The following is a 9,024-nucleotide window of genomic DNA, read 5'->3' as shown; positions in this document are numbered from 1 at the left end:
AGAGAAACCATGCAAATCATAACCTGTATCATATCCTTCTACACACACCTCTAGATGTAAAATGTGCAAGTATGATCTCCTCCATAAAACCCCAACAAGAAGCCTCAACAACACCCAAACCATATCATATAACTAATCATGGATGTAAGCCTCTCACAAGAAGATCAAACTCAATAAAACCATTCCTAAACCAAGGAATAACCATTCCTAATCCAAGGAATATGCCCTATATAAAACCATCTCCCAAACTCAACCAGCATAACAACATATGCACATGGAGATAACCAATGCTAAACCATCTCTCAAATGAACCCTCTAGAACTAACTCATGTACCATAGCTCAAGATCCATATCCATGAAAGACAAGCATAAATATAATGCAACTGAGAGAAAATAATGGGCTATACCTCTCAAGTAGCAAACCACCGAGTAGACCAAGAGTGGGGAATGAGAATGCTCATCAAGATACCCAAGTCTCCAACCAAGACTCATCTAAGAACAATCTCCTCTCAAGTCCATATTAGGTGACTGCCCCTCGGACTTTCTGCTGAAATCATTAACTGTCCTAACAAATACTTCTCTAATCCAAGAGAAATCAGCGTCACCACCGTCTCTAAGTATCCATGAGCACCTGTAACCAATCAATCCATGCCAACTCCAAATGCAACATAGCAATATCATGAAGTATCTAGCTTATGATCAGTGTACTCAATACTAAGAAACTAAACCAAGATCAATGTCAAAGTTCCAACCATGGTCTCAGGAACATAAACATGACAACATGATCTTACCATCTCAACTAAAAGAGATAACATGCTCCATATGAACAGACCATAACATGTCACAACTCTAAATGCGTATCAAGAGTATACCATGACATAATAATGAAACCATCCTCATACCAAGGATAACATGCCAAATAAAAGCATAAACCACACCTTTGCCAAGAACCCTATGAGTCCTCAAGATGCAACCATCTCCATATACCATGAAGAAAACCATCTCCACATACTAGGAAGAACCATCTCCACACACCATGAAGATAACCAAGAACTCCATGAGTCCTCAAGATCTAACCATCTTCAAACACCATGAAGATAACAAGTGCACCATGCAAATGTCAAAGACACTTCTGCAGCAACAGGATCTAAGACAAACCTCCAACATCTGCAAACACTCAATAAATATATCAATGCCAACAACTCCCACTCAACCGTGGTACCAAGTCACCTATGGCATCATAAAATCCATCTCCTACTTGAAGATCCAAACCTAACTAGGAACTAATCCTGCACTGTCACCCCATCACTGTCACAAGCTCCCACTAAAATGTGTATCCAAGCTATCCATTACATAATGATGAAAGAACCATCCTCTAACCATGAGAATCAACCAAGGAATCAAACCATCAAAGAACTCAAAGTGCACATCATGAGCTCCTTAAAAGAAACCAAATAACCATGATCCTCTACCAAGAAGATATACCACCATAACCAAATCAGAAAATCCAAGCTAATAAACATCAAGGATGTACTTGTATATCCAATCATGTCAGGCCAAAATCCATGACACCATGATCACATCCATGAACTGAGCATCTGGCTCTCAATATGTCCAACCTGTCAACATAGTCAACCACAATCCTCTGCCATGACTGTACCTGGTAACAACATCTCATCCCTTCTACATGAAGAAAATAGTAAATCATGTGACTTAGGGCATAGAAAACCCAAATCCAAGCCACCAATCTAAATATGCATCAATAATGAAAGATCAATGGACAAAGACAACCCATAACCAAGCTATAAATGACACCTGTAAGTATAGACCGCTTACAACACTGCACAACTTGTAGACCCAACAAGTCATCATGCATATCCAAACTAAACATTGATAACCATATCATCATGAGACCAATCTGAAATATGAATTGAGTATACAATGATATCAAATCTTAAATCTCCAATGCCATAAACTCACAATGTTACCACAGTCAAAATATATTAATAAACTGTTCAGATCAATATATCAATGAATAAATCATTCCAAACTTGCACCAAATTTGAACCAATGTGTAGAGCTCTCCAAGATCTTTCCGTTGACTACTCGAAGTCCAAAATCCGACTCCATATGCCCAAGTTATGCCCTAATCCGTGCTCAAAATAAATAACATCTGACTTTAGGACTCTCAAAACCTGAAAAAATATCAAAATCATAGAACCAAACCTACACTATCTTGTAGTGCTCTGAATTAGCTTTTCAACGCCTATAAGAAATCTGAAATCCGATATTCTGAGAGAAAGTTATGGCCATTTTACTAAAACAGTCTTTTTACCATTTTCAGTATGATTTTTCATTTTTAATTTTTTCAGTGACAAAAATTCTGACGGGATTAAATTTGATGGCTATCATGGGCTGAAACCAAAAAACTCTTTCATTTCCTCTAAACATGGCCAAACTAGGGCATATTATATATCAAATTTTATGGAAATGTCAACCCGGATCCAATGGTGAGGTCTATTTTTACCCAGGAGGTCATTTCTGCAAGCTACCCCCCAAAACCCTCATTTAAATGAAACATCCAAAAAATCTTTTTCTCTAACAATTTCACATGCCCAAATCTTTTAACATCCCATCATAATAGCAAACCCACAACCCTCAGATCTGCAATAAATCATTCATATATCTTGCCCTTTCTTTTATCCTCTCATGCATTCCCATGGATTCAATCTAGGGTTACAATAATAAAACCATAGCTCTGATACCACTTGTAAGGAAACTTGGCAATAAAGAATATAACCATTTCCACATAACCCATAATAGATCTAAAATAAACATGGAATTAAAATCCAGATGTAAGAGAATAGACAACATACCCACAAAATTGTGACACAAGATATACCTTGGGAAACCCTCATTGAGGAAAAAACCCAACCTCCAAAAGCATCCATCACCATGTATTATTCAGCAAAAATACCATTGCCATACAACCATGGAAGCCTTCATGGCCATAGCCACAATCGAGCAAACTATGTGAACAAGCATGAATCCACACATCCCATGCCATGCTTTCAACTTTCACAAATGCTCCCTTGGCTAATCTGTCAAGCCTTGTCCCGCTCGACTCTTGCCTTTTGTCTTCTCCTTGTCACTCTCTGTCTCTCTATACAACAACTACCCTTGTGACTGCTTATATAGTAGCAAGTCCCACAAAACCACCAAGTGGTATTACATAAACCATGTGCTAAAACTATGTGCTACCTAACCCACTGACCCCACATTTAATATTGGGCATTTAATTATTTTCCCCAATATTAAATAATTACATGAAATATTTTCACAATGTTACAATACAACTCATCAAGAATATTCCATGGGAATCTTTACATGTTGCACGTCCATCTAGGTACAACATTACATAATAAAATAAAATAATAAGATAACAATATTATGCAATGTGTGCAACACCCATTATCTCAACATTGACCACTGCACAAGGTAAGATGGAGGTACCAGGTGATGTCACCCAAAACAACTTTGACTATGTATTTTTTTTTAAACATCTTTTCAAGCCCATACAAGAAGCTAGCACCTAACAAAGGAGGATTAAATGCATAAACTAAAGTGGGTAAGGAAGGATATTAGAAGTTTAAAATGTTTAAAAGTTTGTTTATTTATTGTATTTATTTATAGTTTATTTAATTTATTTATATTATTCAACAAAGATATATAGGAGGAATCTTTTAAAGATTCTCTGTTACTAAAAGGAGAATTAAATTTGTTCTCCATACAAAAATCAAAGAGTTTTTGCTCTCTTTGAACAATTTTTTTTTTGACTTTATTTTTCTAAGGATAAATTTTGAAGTTGATTTATTAACCAAGAGGGGTTATATTTTTTTTTCAAAGTAAATCTATTAGGACTTGCTACAACTAAATATACCAAGAATTGAATAACTACTTAAAATAACATTGCAAGATTGATTTTTGGTTTACAATAATCACAAAATTGAACCTTCATTCATAACATAATTTTTGTTTTTCAACATATAAGAAACTTGAAATTTTGCTTAATTGAACATCATCATTTCATCTTATTTTTGATGTGCATCCATATAACTAAAAAATTACAAAGAAAACTCATGCGAAGCAATACTACTCAATCACTATTTTATTGGCAACCTAATTCAAAGGCTCAGCCAGGAAAGGAAGAAAATCCGGTATCATTACCATTATAATGAAGTTTTGAAATACAATTTATATAGGATTCCAAATCCCGAAATTACAACAATCCAGTTAAATTTCCTTCATGACCCTTATCAAGGGGTCCATATCATTTTCTACAATACATTGCTAAGATCGTGGAGGGAATAGAATTTGATTGAGTGACAAACAAGCATGACCAAGAGACAAAATCAAACATGCATATTCATACTAGGTTTTCACAACAAGATTCACAATGAATCAAAAATAGGGAAAGGTGGATTTTTCCAATAGGAGATGTCAGACACAACACCAAAATAGATGCCTAATCGAGGCTATAATTCAAGAATTTTTGTTCTTTCATTTTAACCTGCCGAAACTCATATGAGGTTTGTGCTGACAGGTAGGGGCCCATAACACCCTACCCTCTCTCCTTCTTCTCGTCCTGAGAAGAGACTCTACAGTGTTGGAGTCCAACTAAAAAGACCTTTCCCAAAATTGGCCACTTCTGCCCTATTCAAGGGTGAGTAATGCCAAAACACCCATACAAGAAAACTTCAAAATTCAAACAAAAACATGAAAGAAAAGCATTCAAGAAACATGGTTTCAATCCTTCCCCACATACCCAACATACATGCAAGCATACAAATAAACAATCCCAATAGCATAAGCATGAAACAAGCATGGACAATCTAAACAAAGGAGATGAAGAACTCCTACCTTCACAAAGAGGTAATGGTAAATGAACAATTTGAGAAGAGCTTTTCCTTCTTTTCCTTCAATCTTCCAAGACTCCTCTCTAAAAGTAGAGATTGGGTAACAACCAAAACTACTCCAAGAAGGGCCTCTAAATAAGATCCAAATTCAACCACCAAAAAGGGCAATAACTTCACCCATTCACCTACAAATCTAGAAGTTTCTAACTCAACCAATCCTAAGGTTAACCACTAAGTGGAGTTGGGGTTATGCAACTCATGATAACCACTTTCAATTTTCGCACAAAGGCAAAAATAGACTTTTTGAGTGGCCTCAAAAGTCAACAAAAGGGGCTTAGGGGGTGGAAAATGCCCCCAACCCATACCCATACCCCTTAGGTATAATAATTTCACATTTTAAGGCCTTAGGAATTGATTTGGGACCCAAAAAATGCTAGAAATAATTAGGACCATCTAATTAAGCACTAATCTGAATTAGGGGTGACTAAACTCGATTAAAAAAAAAAGCAAAAATGACACTAACTTAATTCGACTTAGGTCCAAAGGTTACACAGATAACCCTAACTAGCTTGCTGGAATGCATATGCAATTCATGAGTGTCAAGTGATAGTATAAGAACATAATTACAAACATTAACGTTTACTGATCACGAAAAGATGCATTCATACATCTCACAAAATAATTAAGTTATGAACAACAAGGTTTCCACAAATAGCACATAGGGATCAATTTCATTCCTCTGTCAGGTTTCTCGGCTAAAATATCCTTCACACTCATTGCACACATCAGTAGTCCCATAAAATCACATGCACATATGTATATATGTATCAGCGATTCACATAAATTAAAACATACATCTATCAATCAATTAGGGTTTCTTTTGTCCTACTCATATCCTTAATCTTTAAAATTTCATAATCAATGTGTTAATCCTGCATTTTACTTATTTCATCAACATACATATTCATAAAAAATTAAATGACAAACTCAAATATCTGAAAGTAAACATCACACAATATGAAATAATATAATATGTTCAAAGCATCAGATAATGTCCTGACATCTTGAGTCATGAGTATCAAGATAATAATGTATCTCTATGCTATGATGGGTTGAGGCGAGGCCTCACAATGGCATTTTGGTGTGGCACACATTCCAAGGAAGTTGAGTAAGTCAAGTATATAGGTATTAAGATCATGCATTATCACAAGCCATGCATGTAAGTATGGCAATGAAGTGAGATGTCATCACATGGCGTAATGGTGTGGTACGCATCCCAAAGAAGTTGAGTAAGATAATTAGATAGGTATCAAGATCATGTATTATCACAAGCCTTATGTGTTAGTATGTTAACAAAGTGAGATGTTGTCACATGTGTAGTGGGTTTGGGTGCTTGGTGAGTAGCTAGATGACCTAGCACCTAGGTGGCTGGTGGTTGATGAGGTGGCAACATTTGTAGATTAGAGATTGACATGTGGCATATGAGTGTAGTGACATGTGTCATGGTCTTGCTATCTCGCAAGGCATCAATGACATCATTGTGATGAAGTGAGATTGTGACATGTTGTAGGGATGGCCAAATGGAGTTGGATGAGGTGGCGTGCTTATAGGGATCCAAGGACCAATCATAGGATGCCACGTGGTACTGATGTGGTGGGTCATCCAGAGCAATTGGATGGGTTGGCGACTCAAAAATGATAGGGACAAAGAAATAATTAGGTGACACCATATGTTACTATTGGTCAACTAGGTTTGACTAAGTGTATAAAATAGAGGGAAATTTATGAAGATTGTAGTTAAGAGCATTTGATGTTGAGTGCACATCTTTGAAGGATAAAAGGGAATTTAATATTTGGATGGGTCCCTCGTGTTTTTTAAATAAAAATCTTTTTAGTTCATGCCACAAGAAAGATACTTTAACATCCAATAGATGTGTTTACTTATCTTTTATTGAGCCAATCAAATTTCAAAATTTTTATCTGTTCCTAATCAAATATAATGTTTCAGCATGCATCCCAAAGAAGTTGAGTAAGAAAACTAGATAGGTATCAAGATCTCGCATTATCGCAAGCCTTATGTGTCAGCATGGCAACAAAGCAAGATGTCATCACATGGTGTAGTGGGTGTGGGTGCTTGACAAGTAGCTAGATGACCTAGCATCTAGGTAGTTGATGGCTAATGAGGTGGCAATGTCTACAAATTAGACAATGACATGTGGCATCTGAGTGTCGAGACATTGACAATAGTAGAGGACACATGTCATGATCTTTCTATCCCTCAAGGCAATGATGACATCATTGTGATGAAGTGAGATTGCAACATGTCATAGGGATGCCTAGGTGGATCTAGATGAGGTGGCATGCTGATAGGGATCCAAGGAGTAATCATAAGATGCCATGTGGTACTGATGTGGTGGATCCAGAGCAGTTGATTGGGTCAGCAACTCAGAAATGATAGGGACAAAGAAACCAATTAGGTGATGCCATGTGTCACTACTAGTCAACTAGGTTTTACTAAGTGCATAAAATAGAGGGAAATTTATGAATATTGGAGTTAAGAGCATTTTATGTTGAGCGCACATATTTGAAAGTGAATTTAAAATTTGGATGGGTCCCTCGTATTTTTTAAATAAAAGTCCTTTTAGTTCCTACCACATGCAAGATACTATAGCATCCAATAGATGCTTTTACTTATCGTTTATTAGCCAATAAAATTTCAAAATTTTTATCTATTCCTATTCAAATATAATGTTTTATCACACATCCCAAAGAATTTGAGTAAGACAACTAGGTAGGTATCAAGATTCCGCATTATTGCAAGCCTTATGTGTCAATATGGAAACAAAGTGACATGTCGTCACATGGCATAGTGGGTCTGGGTGCTCAACAAATAGCTAGATGACCTATCATCTAGGTAGCTAATGGCTAATGAAGTGGCAACATTTGTGGATTAGACAATGACATGTGGCATCTGAGTGTAGAGACATTGACAATGGTAGAGGACACATGTCATTATCTTGCTATCCCATAAGGTAATGATGACATCGTTGTGATGAAGTGAGATTGCAACATGTCATATGGATGCCTAGGTGGAGCTAGATGAGGTGGCATGCTAATAGGGATCCAAGGACCAATCATAGGATGTCATGTGGTATTGATGTGGTGAGCCATCCAGACCAGCTGATTGGGTTAGCAACTCAGAAATGATAGGGACAAAGCAACCAATCAGGTGATGCCATGTGCCACTACTAGTCAACTAGATTTGACTAAGTGCATAAAATAGAGGGAAATTAATGAAGATTGGAGTTAAGAGCATTTGATGTTGAGCACACATCTTTAAAGGATAAAAGGGAATTTAAAATTTGGATGGGTCCCTCATGTTTTTTAAATAAAAGTCTTTTTAGTTCCTGCCAGAGGCAAGATACTATAGCATCCAGTAGATGCTTTTACTTATCTTTTATTGAACCATTCAAATTTTAGAATTTTTATCTGTTCCTATACAAATATAATGTTTATTTATATTAAATTTTTGAATATATAAATTTGTACCATGAACAGTCATTACTCTTTTTTTCTTTTCAAAACTTTTGACCGGTTAGACAATGAAGTTTTTAATCTTAACTTTATTATGCCCACATATAGCACAGTGCACTATAAGGACATATAATTTGAAAGGGTTAGAAAAGATTTATACTAAAGATTTTTTTCTTATATGCCTTAATAGGAGATATTTTCTACTTTGTGTAGTTGTCAGTGTTAAAATTTAATTTAGTGTTCTACAAAAATCTATAGGCATTGAATGCACATGGTTGGAATTAGAGATTACATATTGGACTTGTCTAGGGTCCTTTCAATGACATTAAAATCCAATGCAATTTCTTTCAAACTCATTCAATTTCTACACTAAGTAATGGATGTGATCTTGATCCTGAAACGCCTTGCATGAGCATCGATCCCAATGGATTGTGCCCGATTCTGGCACCTCCCCCTCTACTAGAATTTAGATTTATCAGCCTTAGCATGAAATAAAGACCACTAGAAGACATTGAGGTTCTATACATTGTTGTTCCTCTTGATGAACCAGGAAATGTCCAGATTGGATCGGAAGG

The sequence above is a fragment of the Cupressus sempervirens genome, chromosome 8 (assembly GCF_028749045.1).
Source record: "Cupressus sempervirens isolate cs-2001-9-10 chromosome 8, ASM2874904v1, whole genome shotgun sequence".
Taxonomy (NCBI): domain Eukaryota; kingdom Viridiplantae; phylum Streptophyta; class Pinopsida; order Cupressales; family Cupressaceae; genus Cupressus; species Cupressus sempervirens.
Note: the sequence above shows the minus strand (reverse complement) of the source record.